We start from the raw sequence: 9,791 nt of genomic DNA, 5'->3' as shown, positions 1-9,791 counted from the left end.
GAGCCTATCCTAAGCCGCGGCGAGGGACCCGCGGCCGATCACTGGTCTCCAGGGTAGGTCCCCTCCGTGTGGGGCAAACGCACCTTTGAGCGGGCTGCAAGCGAGAAGAGAAGCCATGTTTTAGGAGACACCCTGACATGAGAGTCCCAAATCCTGTGGAACAGTACGCGGATCTACATGAGCCAGCTAAAAATCGCCATTTTTTTCAGACTCAAAATCCATATTAATGTATCACATACAAACTATTACGTGTGCGCGGTCGACAAGTGATGCACCAAAAGTTTGACGTAGATCGTCCAAAGCTGATCAATAAGTCACTTTTTTTTCATTTACAACTGAAGTCACATTTGAGAAGAGCAGATTCCAAGGATGCCACCTGTGCAACAAACCCAGTCGTGAAAATTCCTCCCTCCTAAATATTCCAAAGTCAACTGTCGGCTTTATTATAAGAAAATGGAAGTGTTTGGGAACAACAGCAACTCAGCCACCAAGTGGTAGGCCACGTAAACTGATGCTGAAGCTCATAGTGCAAAGACTTTCTGTACGGTCGGTTGCTACAGACCTCAAAGCTTCATGTGACCCTCCAATTAGCCCACATACAGTACGCAGAGAGCGTCATGGAATGGGTTTCCATGGCCGAGCAGCTGCCTCTAAGCCATACATCACCAAGTCCAATGCAAAACGTCGGATGCGGTGCTGTAAAGCAAGTCGCCACTGGACTCTAGAGTAGTGGAGACGTCTTCTCTGGAATGACGAATCACACCAATCCATCCAGCAAGCTGATGGACGAGTCTGGCTTTGGAAGTGGTCAGGAGAACGCTACATTTCGGACTGCTTTGTGCAGAGTGTGAAATTTGGTGGAGGAGGAATTATGGTGTGGGGTTGTTTTTCAGGAGTTGGGCTTGGTCCCTTAGTTCCAAGTGAAAGGAACTTTGAATGCTCCAGGATACCAAAACATCTTGGACAATTCCATGCTCCCAACCTTGCGGGAACAGTTTGGAGCGGGCCTCTTCCTCTTACATGACTGTGCACTAGTGCACAAAGCAACGTCCAAAAAGACATGGATGACAGAGTCTGGTGTGGACTAACTTGACTGGCCTGCACAGAGTCCTGACCTGAACCCGATAGAACACCATTGGGATGAATTAGAACGGAGCCTGAGAGCCAGGCCTTCTTGACCAACATCAGTGTTTGACCTCACCAATGTGCTTTTGGAAGAATGGTAGAAACTTCCAATAAACATACTCCGCAACCTTGTGGACAGCCTTCTCAGAAGAGTGGCAGCTGTAATAGCTGCAAAAGGTGGACTGACGTCATATTGAACCCTATGGGTTAGGAATGGGATGGCACTTCAAGCTCATATGTGAGTCAAGGCAGGTGGCCAAATACTTTTTGGCTATATAGAAGTGGTCCCCAACTTTTTTGTATCCGCGGACCGGTCAACGCTTAATAATTTGTCCCGCGGTCCGGGGCTGGCGGGGGTCTTTTTATTTTTTTCTTCTTTGTCATGAAAAAGGGACGTTTTTGTCATGAAAAGGGGAGGTTTTTGTGGTTGGTGCACTAATTGTAAGTGTATATTGTGTTTTTTATGTTGAGGGGACGGCGTGGTGCACTGGGAGAGTGGCCGTGCGCAACCCGAGGGGGTCTCCGGTTCAATCCCGACCTAGTACCAACCCCGTCACGTCCGTTGTGTCCTGAGCAAGACACTTCACTCTTGCTCCTGATGACTGCTGGTTAGCGCCTTGCATGGCAGCTCCCTCTATCAGTGTGTGAATGGGTAAATGTGGAAGTAGTGTCAAAGCGCTTTGAGTACCTTGAAGGTAGAAAAGCGCTATACAAGTACAACCCATTAATTTATTTAAAAAAAAAAAAAAAAAAAAAATTTTTTTTTTTTTTTTTAAATAAAAAAATTATTCTGCGGCCCGGTACAAATCGGGTTTGGGACCACTGCTATATAGTGTATTTTCCGGTGAAAATATACATATAAAATATATTAATTTTTGTCAGTGGCACTTTTATTAACCTAGTCAGTCAAGATGGTATTAACAGCATAGAAAAAAAACTGTTGAAGTAGCACAGAATTACATAACAAATATAATATGAAAACATGCAATATATTTATCTGTACAGTAATCCATTTATTTATCGTTTATATCTGCACCATGTTGCTCTTTTATCCTGCACTACAACGATCTAATGCAACCAAATGTTGTTCTTATCTGTACTGTAAATGACAGATTTGAATGACAATAAAAGGAAGTCCAAGTCCAAGTCCAAGTCTTAATTACCTGAAATAAACAGGTCGGCACGTCGAACCTTGGTAAGATTATCCACGCCGTTCACTCTTCTTTTTAGTCGTTTCCCCGCCCATAAATAACCGTAAGAATTCTATAAAAGCGACTTTATTCCTATAAAAGTGACTTATTCTTTCCCTCTTTATCGTGACAGTGGGAAATAGCGCACGTCGTCGGCATGATCAACATAAATGGTTAACCGAACGCCGCCCGCAGTCAAGTCACTTTTGGAACGTAACTTCCACCCTTCAATATGGATACCGGCAATGCATTGTGGGAAATGTAAAAAATGTATACATCCGAACCCATAGACATCATACAAGTAGACGCAGCATGGGCTGCTGTGACGTGAGAAATTGGGCCGCCATCTTGAAGTGGTGATGAGGAGCCGATGGGCAGCCTAAACTGACAGTTGACAGGTCAAAAACAAAGATGCCGGGCTGGTGTTCAGCATTTTCCTGTTCAAATGAGCGGACTTTTGAAAATAGGAATCGGGGGATTACTTTTCACAAGTAAGATTTACCATTAACGTACATCCATCCATCCATCCATCATCTTCCGCTTATCCGAGGTCGGGTCGCGGGGGCAGCAGCCTAAGCAGGGAAGCCCAGACTTCCCTATCTCCAGCCACTTCGTCTAGCTCTTCCCGGGGGATCCCGAGGCGTTCCCAGGCCAGCCGGGAGACATAGTCTTCCCAACGTGTCCTGGGTCTTCCCCGTGGCCTCCTACCAGCTGGACGTGCCCTAAACACCTCCCTAGGGAGGCGTTCGGGTGGCATCCTGACCAGATGCCCGAGCCACCTCATCTGGCTCCTCTCGATGTGGAGGAGCAGCGGCTTTACTTTGAGTTCCTCCCGGATGGCAGAGCTTCTCACCCTATCTCTAAGGGAGAGCCCCGCCACCCGGCGGAGGAAACACATTTCGGCTGCTTGTACCCGTTATCTTATCCTTTCGGTCATGACCCAAAGCTCATGACCATAGGTGAGGATGGGAACGTAGATCGACCGGTAAATTGAGAGCTTTGCCTTCCGGCTCAGCTCCTTTTTCACCACAACGGATCGATACAATGTCCGCATTACTGAAGACGCCGCACCGATCCGCCTGTCGATCTAACGTACAATTGGTTGTATTTTGTGAAAAGAATATTACCACAGAGTTGAGAAGGAGCAAAGATCTTCAATAGTACTGAAATCATAGCCGCTGGCAAACAAGGCTATGACCATAATAGAATTGCTTGTCAATGAAATTAATTACATTTAATAATGTTATTCTTGAATAACATATAGTTCTCTGCAGACCTATGGCGGCATAATGCCTTCAGTGTGCATATTCTATATACTTCTCTGCAAACCTATGAAATTTTCTATTTTGTATTAATTATTTAGTCAGAATGCTTCATTTGTAAGTCCATCCGTCCATCCATCCATCTTCTACCGCTTATTCCCATTTGTACGTGAACATCACAAATACATTTTTGGGGGGAGGATGACCACCCCCACATGGGTTAGGTTTACAAACTTTCAGCCCCACCTAAAACTTCAGGAAACTCTTCATTTAACATAATGTCCTTTTTTGCTGCTTCAACACAGCTCAATCCACACAGAAAAAGGTAAAGTGAAATAACTTAGTTGTTAACTGTAAGTCAATAATGCTTGTCTTTCTCTCAGACAGACAGGGCTTTGCTGTACGTAACACGCACACACACAGTGAGCTAACGTTACACTAAAAGCTAATAAGTCATCTCCTCAAGTACTACGAGCGAGCTGAGCTGCCACTTATGTTTCTAGTACGTCAACGGGCTCATAGTGATGTTACTAGTAGTTGACTGGGAGGTGTTTATTATAATTTGGGGAGTGTCCACTGCCTTATGCTCACCTGCTGAACACCTATCTGCTCACCCTGCAAACTCTCAAGACAGAATAAACTCTCTGCTGCTGCAGCACTAGAGATGTGGTCAATAGGTCCCTGAGATATATAGATATCTAATGAATTCATACATTGTTTTCGTAGGACATACACATGTATATATAACCTAATCATATTGTTTTGTGAATTTAAAAAATAGCTGACCGTTTTTTCCCCCCCCTTTTCTGGGATTATATTCCCAGTTTTGATCTCAGACGTCTGGTCACTTATAGCAGTGGTTCTCAAATGGGGGTACGCAAACCGCTGGGGGTACTTCAGGGTATGCCAAGGGGTACGTGAGATTTTTTTTAAATATTCTAAAAATAGCAACAATTTAAAAATCCTTTATAAATATATTTATTGAACAATACTTCAAGAAAATATGAACGCAACATTCAGTGTTGACAGCTCGATTTTTTGTGGACATGTTCCATAAATATTGATGTAAAGATTTGTTTTTTTGTGAGGAAATGTTTAGAATTAGGTTCATGAATCCAGATGGATCTCGGTTACAATCCCCATCGGGCACTTTAAGTTGATGATTACTTTTCTGTGTAGAAATCTTTCTAATTGAATCACTTGTTTATTTTTCAACGAGTTTTTAGTTATTTCTATATCTTTTTTTCCAAATAGTTCAAGAAAGAACACTACAAATTATCAATATTTTGCACTGTTATACAATTTAATAAATCAAAAACTGATGACATAGTACTGTATTTTACACCTTTATCTCTTTTTTTCAACCAAAAATGCTTTGCTCTGATTAGGGGGTACTTGAATTAAAAAAAATGTTCACAGGGGGTACATCACTGAAAAAAGGTTGAGAACCACTGACTTATAGCATATAGGAATATTCTATTACAGTTCGAGATGCCACCTCAGTAGAAGCATTTAAGTCTCACCTTAAAACTAATTTGTATACTCTAGCCTTTAAATAGACTCCCTTTTTAGACCAGTTGATCTGCCGTTTCTTTTCTTTTTCTCCTATGTCCCACTCTCCCTTGTGGAGGGGGTCCGGTCCGATCCGGTGGCCATGTACTGCTTGCCTGTGTATCGGCTGGGGACATCTCTGCGCTGCTGATCCGCCTCCGCTTGGGATGTTTTCCTGCTGGCTCCGCTGTGAACGGGACTCTCGCTGCTGTGTTGGATCCGCTTTGGACTGGACTCTTGCGACTGTGTTGGATCCATTATGGATTGAACTTTCACAGTATCATGTTAGACCCGCTCGACATCCATTGCTTTCCTCCCCTCCAAGGTTCTCATAGTCATCATTGTCACCGACGTCCCACTGGGTGTGAGTTTCCCTTGCCCTTATGTGGGCCTACCGAGGATGTCGTAGTGATTTGTGCAGCCCTTTGAGACACTAGTGATTTAGGGCTATATAAGTAAACATTGATTGATTGATTGAAGTAGTGATGGGTCCGGCAACACCGATGCATCGGTGCATGCGTCGAGCTCGTAGAGCGAAACCCTGTGTCGGTGCGATGACCGCTCTTAGAAAGTTATGTGACCAATCATGAGCTGTTTTGGTCACGTGACCGATAAGCGAACTGTGTCGCACCGACGCCTGCGCGCCAAACTGTGTTTATAAGGAAGCGCATCTGTCAACGAGATGCTGCTGCCAACAGAATCGCCGCACTTCTGTCGTCGGTCATTTGTAATTAATCGTCGTCGGAGATCATTTCCACTGTGTGGGAATATTTTGATCATATATCGGGAAAAAAAAGGTATTTGTGTTCATTTCCTTGTCGTTTCATCCTGTTCTCTCAAAGATTCTAGCATTGTCCCACCTAGACAAACATCCTATTAATTACATTAAATGGCAGTAACAAACAATCTCTTCGATAGCTTAGTTGGTAGAGTGGAGGACTGTAGTTGTACATGCTGAGTTCCTTAGGGCACTTGTTCAAATCCAGCTCGAACCCATTTCCTTTTTACCATGAATTGATTAACGTGGAACCTGATTTAAGCACGTTGAAAAACTTATTCGGGTGTTACCATTTAGTGGTCAATTGTACGGAATATGTACTGTACTGTGCAATATACTAATAAAAGTTTTAATCAATCAATCATGTTCCCATTATTTATTGACTGCATCTAAAAAAGAAAAAAATATATTTTTATTTAAAGGGGAACATTATCACCAAACCTATGCAAGCGTCGAAATATATCTTGATGTTGCAGAAAAAAGACCATGTATTTTTTTAACCGATTTCCGAACTCTAAATGGGTGAATTTTGGCCAATTAAACGCCTTTCTGTTTATCGGTCTTTTAGTGATGACGTCAGAACGTGACGTCACCGAGGTTTCACATTACAGCTCTGTAATTTTCCGTTTTTTCCACAATTTTTTAGAAGCTTGGAGACATCATGCCTCGCCGGTGTGTTGTCGGAGGGTGTAACAACACTAACAGGGAGGGATTCAAGTTGCACCACTGGCAAGAAATCTGCCGCCAGACCCCCATTGAATGTGCCAGAGTGTCTGCACATTTTACCGGCGATGCTAAGACAGACATGGCACAGAGATGTATGGATAACCTGCAGATGCATTTGCAACGATTAAGTCAACGAAATCACAAAGGTGAGTTTTGTTGATGTCGTTGACTTATGTGCTAATCAGACATATTTGGTCACGGCATGACTGCCAGCTAATCGATGCTAACATGCTATGCTAATCGATGCTAACATGCTATTTACGCTAGCTGTATGTACATTTGAAACTAGATACCCACATTTAATGCGAAACAAACACTTACCCATCGGCGGATTTAAGTTGCTCCAGTGTCACAAGATGCGAAAGTCCTGATCGTTTGGTCTGCACATTTTACCGGCGATGCTAATAAGGCAGCCATGCTATGGGCCACTTCATTAGGTACACCCATGCTATGGCCGAATAACGTCAATAGCTATTCGCTCAATAGCTTCATTTTCTTCTTCAATTTCGTTTTCGCTATCTGCCTCCATACTCCGACCATCTGTTTCAATACATGCGTAATCTGTTGAATCGCTTAAGCCGCTGAAATCAGAGTCTGAATCCGAGCTAAGCTATATCTTGCTGTGGTAACCAACATGTTGTTTGTATTGGCAGCCCTGTATGACGTCACAGGGAAATGGACAGTCGCATCGCAAATAGCGAAAATCAAGAACTTTAAAGCTTTTTTTAGGGATATTCCGGGAGGTGTAAAATTTTGAAAAAAACTTTGAAAAATAAAACAAGCTACTGGGAACTGATTTTTATTGTTTTTAACCCTTTTAAAATTGTGATAATGTTCCCCTTTAAATGAAGATATGAAATAATCCTAAATGAAATACAATGACTTGGTTTGTATTATTGTATATACTAGGTCATAAAATCAGTGTCAGTTGAGTCGGTTCATAGGTTGCATGTAGGGATTATTAATGTCCGGCAGATGTCAGTATTTAGTGACACAGTATCAATACAGTTTTGCAATGTGTTGAAATGATACATGAAGCCTCGTCAACCCATCACTACTGTTAAGCAAACGATGAATAATAAAACATGTGTCCTTTATTATAGCTACACGTGTGACAAAAAAAAAAACGTGTGAATATCAGTGGTTTTCAGTGAGGTAAGATGAATTAAAGGGGAGCATTATCACAATTTCAGAAGGGTTGAAACCATTAAAAATCCGTTCCCCATTGCTTATTTTATTTTTCGAAGTTTTTTTTCCAAAATTTTACCCATCCCGGAATATCCCTAAAAAAAGCTTTAAAAGCGCCTGATTTTTGCTATCTGTGAAGCCACCGTCCATTTTCCTGTGATGTCATCCAGTGATGCCAATACGGATAGCACAGCAAAATATAGCGACATTAGCTCGGATTCAGACTCGGATTTCAGCGCCTTAAGCGATTCAACAGATTACGCATGTATTGAAACGGATGGTTGGAGTATGGAGGCAGATAGCGAAAACGAAATTGAAGAAGAAACTGAAGCTATTGAGCGAATAGCTATCGACGCTATTCGGCCATGTCTGCCTTAGCATCGCCGGTAAAATGTGCAGACCAATCGATCGGGACTTTTGCATCTTGTGACACTGGATCAACTTAAATCTGTCGATTAGTAAGTGTTTGTTTGGCATTAAATGTGGGTGGAGGGAAACGCTAGGTGCAAATATAGTTTCAAATGTACATACAGCTAGGCTAAATAGCATGTTAGCATCGATTAGCTGGCAGTCATGCCGCGACCAAATATGTCTGATTAGCACATAGGTCAATAACATCAACAAAACTCACCATTGTGATTTCGTTGACTTTATCGTTGGAAATGCATCCGCAGGTTATCCATACACCTCTGTGCCATGTCTGCCTTAGCATCACCGGTAAAATGTGCAGACACTCCAGCACATTCAATGGAGGTCTGGCGGCAGATTTCTTTGACTTTATCGTTGGAAATGCATCTACTTTGAGTGTCGCAGGATATCCACACAATCTTGCCATCTCTGTCGTAGCATAGCTTTCATCGGTAAAGTGAAGTGAATTTTTGAAGTGAATTATATTTATATAGCGCTTTTCTCTAGTGACTCAAAGCGCTTTACATAGTGAAACCCAATATCTAAGTTACATTTAAACCAGTGTGGGTGGCACTGGGAGCAGGTGGGTAAAGTGCATTGCCCAAGGACACAACGGCAGTGACTAGAATGGCGGAAGCGGGAATCGAACCTGCAACCCTCAAGTTGCTGGTACCAACCGAGCTTTGCCGCCCCTGCGTAACAAACGACTGACCATTTCGTCGGCTTTCCCCACACCCTCGTATTTTGAACAAATTTCGTCCAATTTCTTGCCACTTTCGCGTCTTGGGCCAGTGGTGCAACTTGAATCCCTCCCTGTTAGTGTTGTTACACCCTCCGACAGCACACCGACGAGGCATGATGTCTCCAAGGTTCCAGAAAATAGTCGAAAAAACGGAAAATAACAGAGCTGAGACCCAGTGTTTGGTATGTGTTTGAGAAAATGGCGGCTTTATTACCTAGGTGACGTCATGTTCTGATAAATAGAAAGGCGTTTAATTTGCCAAAAGTCACCCATTTAGAGTTCATAAAATCGGTAAAAAAAATGTATGGTCTTTTTTCTTCAACATCAAGGTGTATATTGACGCTTACATAGGTCTGGTGATAATGTTCCCCTTTAAATGCGCTGACAGGTCATTGCTCCTACCAAATGAATTGCACTGAGTGGAGCGGATCACCACTCCAAGATGGCGGCCCGGCGTCTCGTCAGCGCCGGTACGTAACTTCCGCCCTTCATTATGGATACCGGCAATGCATTGTGGGACATGTAAAAAATTTATATATCCGAACCCCTGTATGGTGTAATAAAAACACGCTATGTATGCTCACTGAAAATGTCTCAGCTGCCACGAAAAGTCAGCTGTCAGAAAGTCCCGCCATGTAGGAATAATGAAGGTAAAAAATACGAAACTTACCATTAATGCTAACAGTAATAGCAGCTCCTGTTGTGGGGCTTTGGCCAGCGAGTGACTCGCGGCACAAGAAGGACTTTTTGGGATCCAACAAGAAGCGTTCGGACTTGGTCGGAATTATTCCGGTGACTAAAGATTTAAGTGGACCCGCGGT

Source organism: Nerophis ophidion, linkage group LG01 (assembly GCF_033978795.1).
Source record: "Nerophis ophidion isolate RoL-2023_Sa linkage group LG01, RoL_Noph_v1.0, whole genome shotgun sequence".
Lineage (NCBI taxonomy): Eukaryota > Metazoa > Chordata > Actinopteri > Syngnathiformes > Syngnathidae > Nerophis > Nerophis ophidion.
This window is presented reverse-complemented; position numbering follows the sequence as displayed.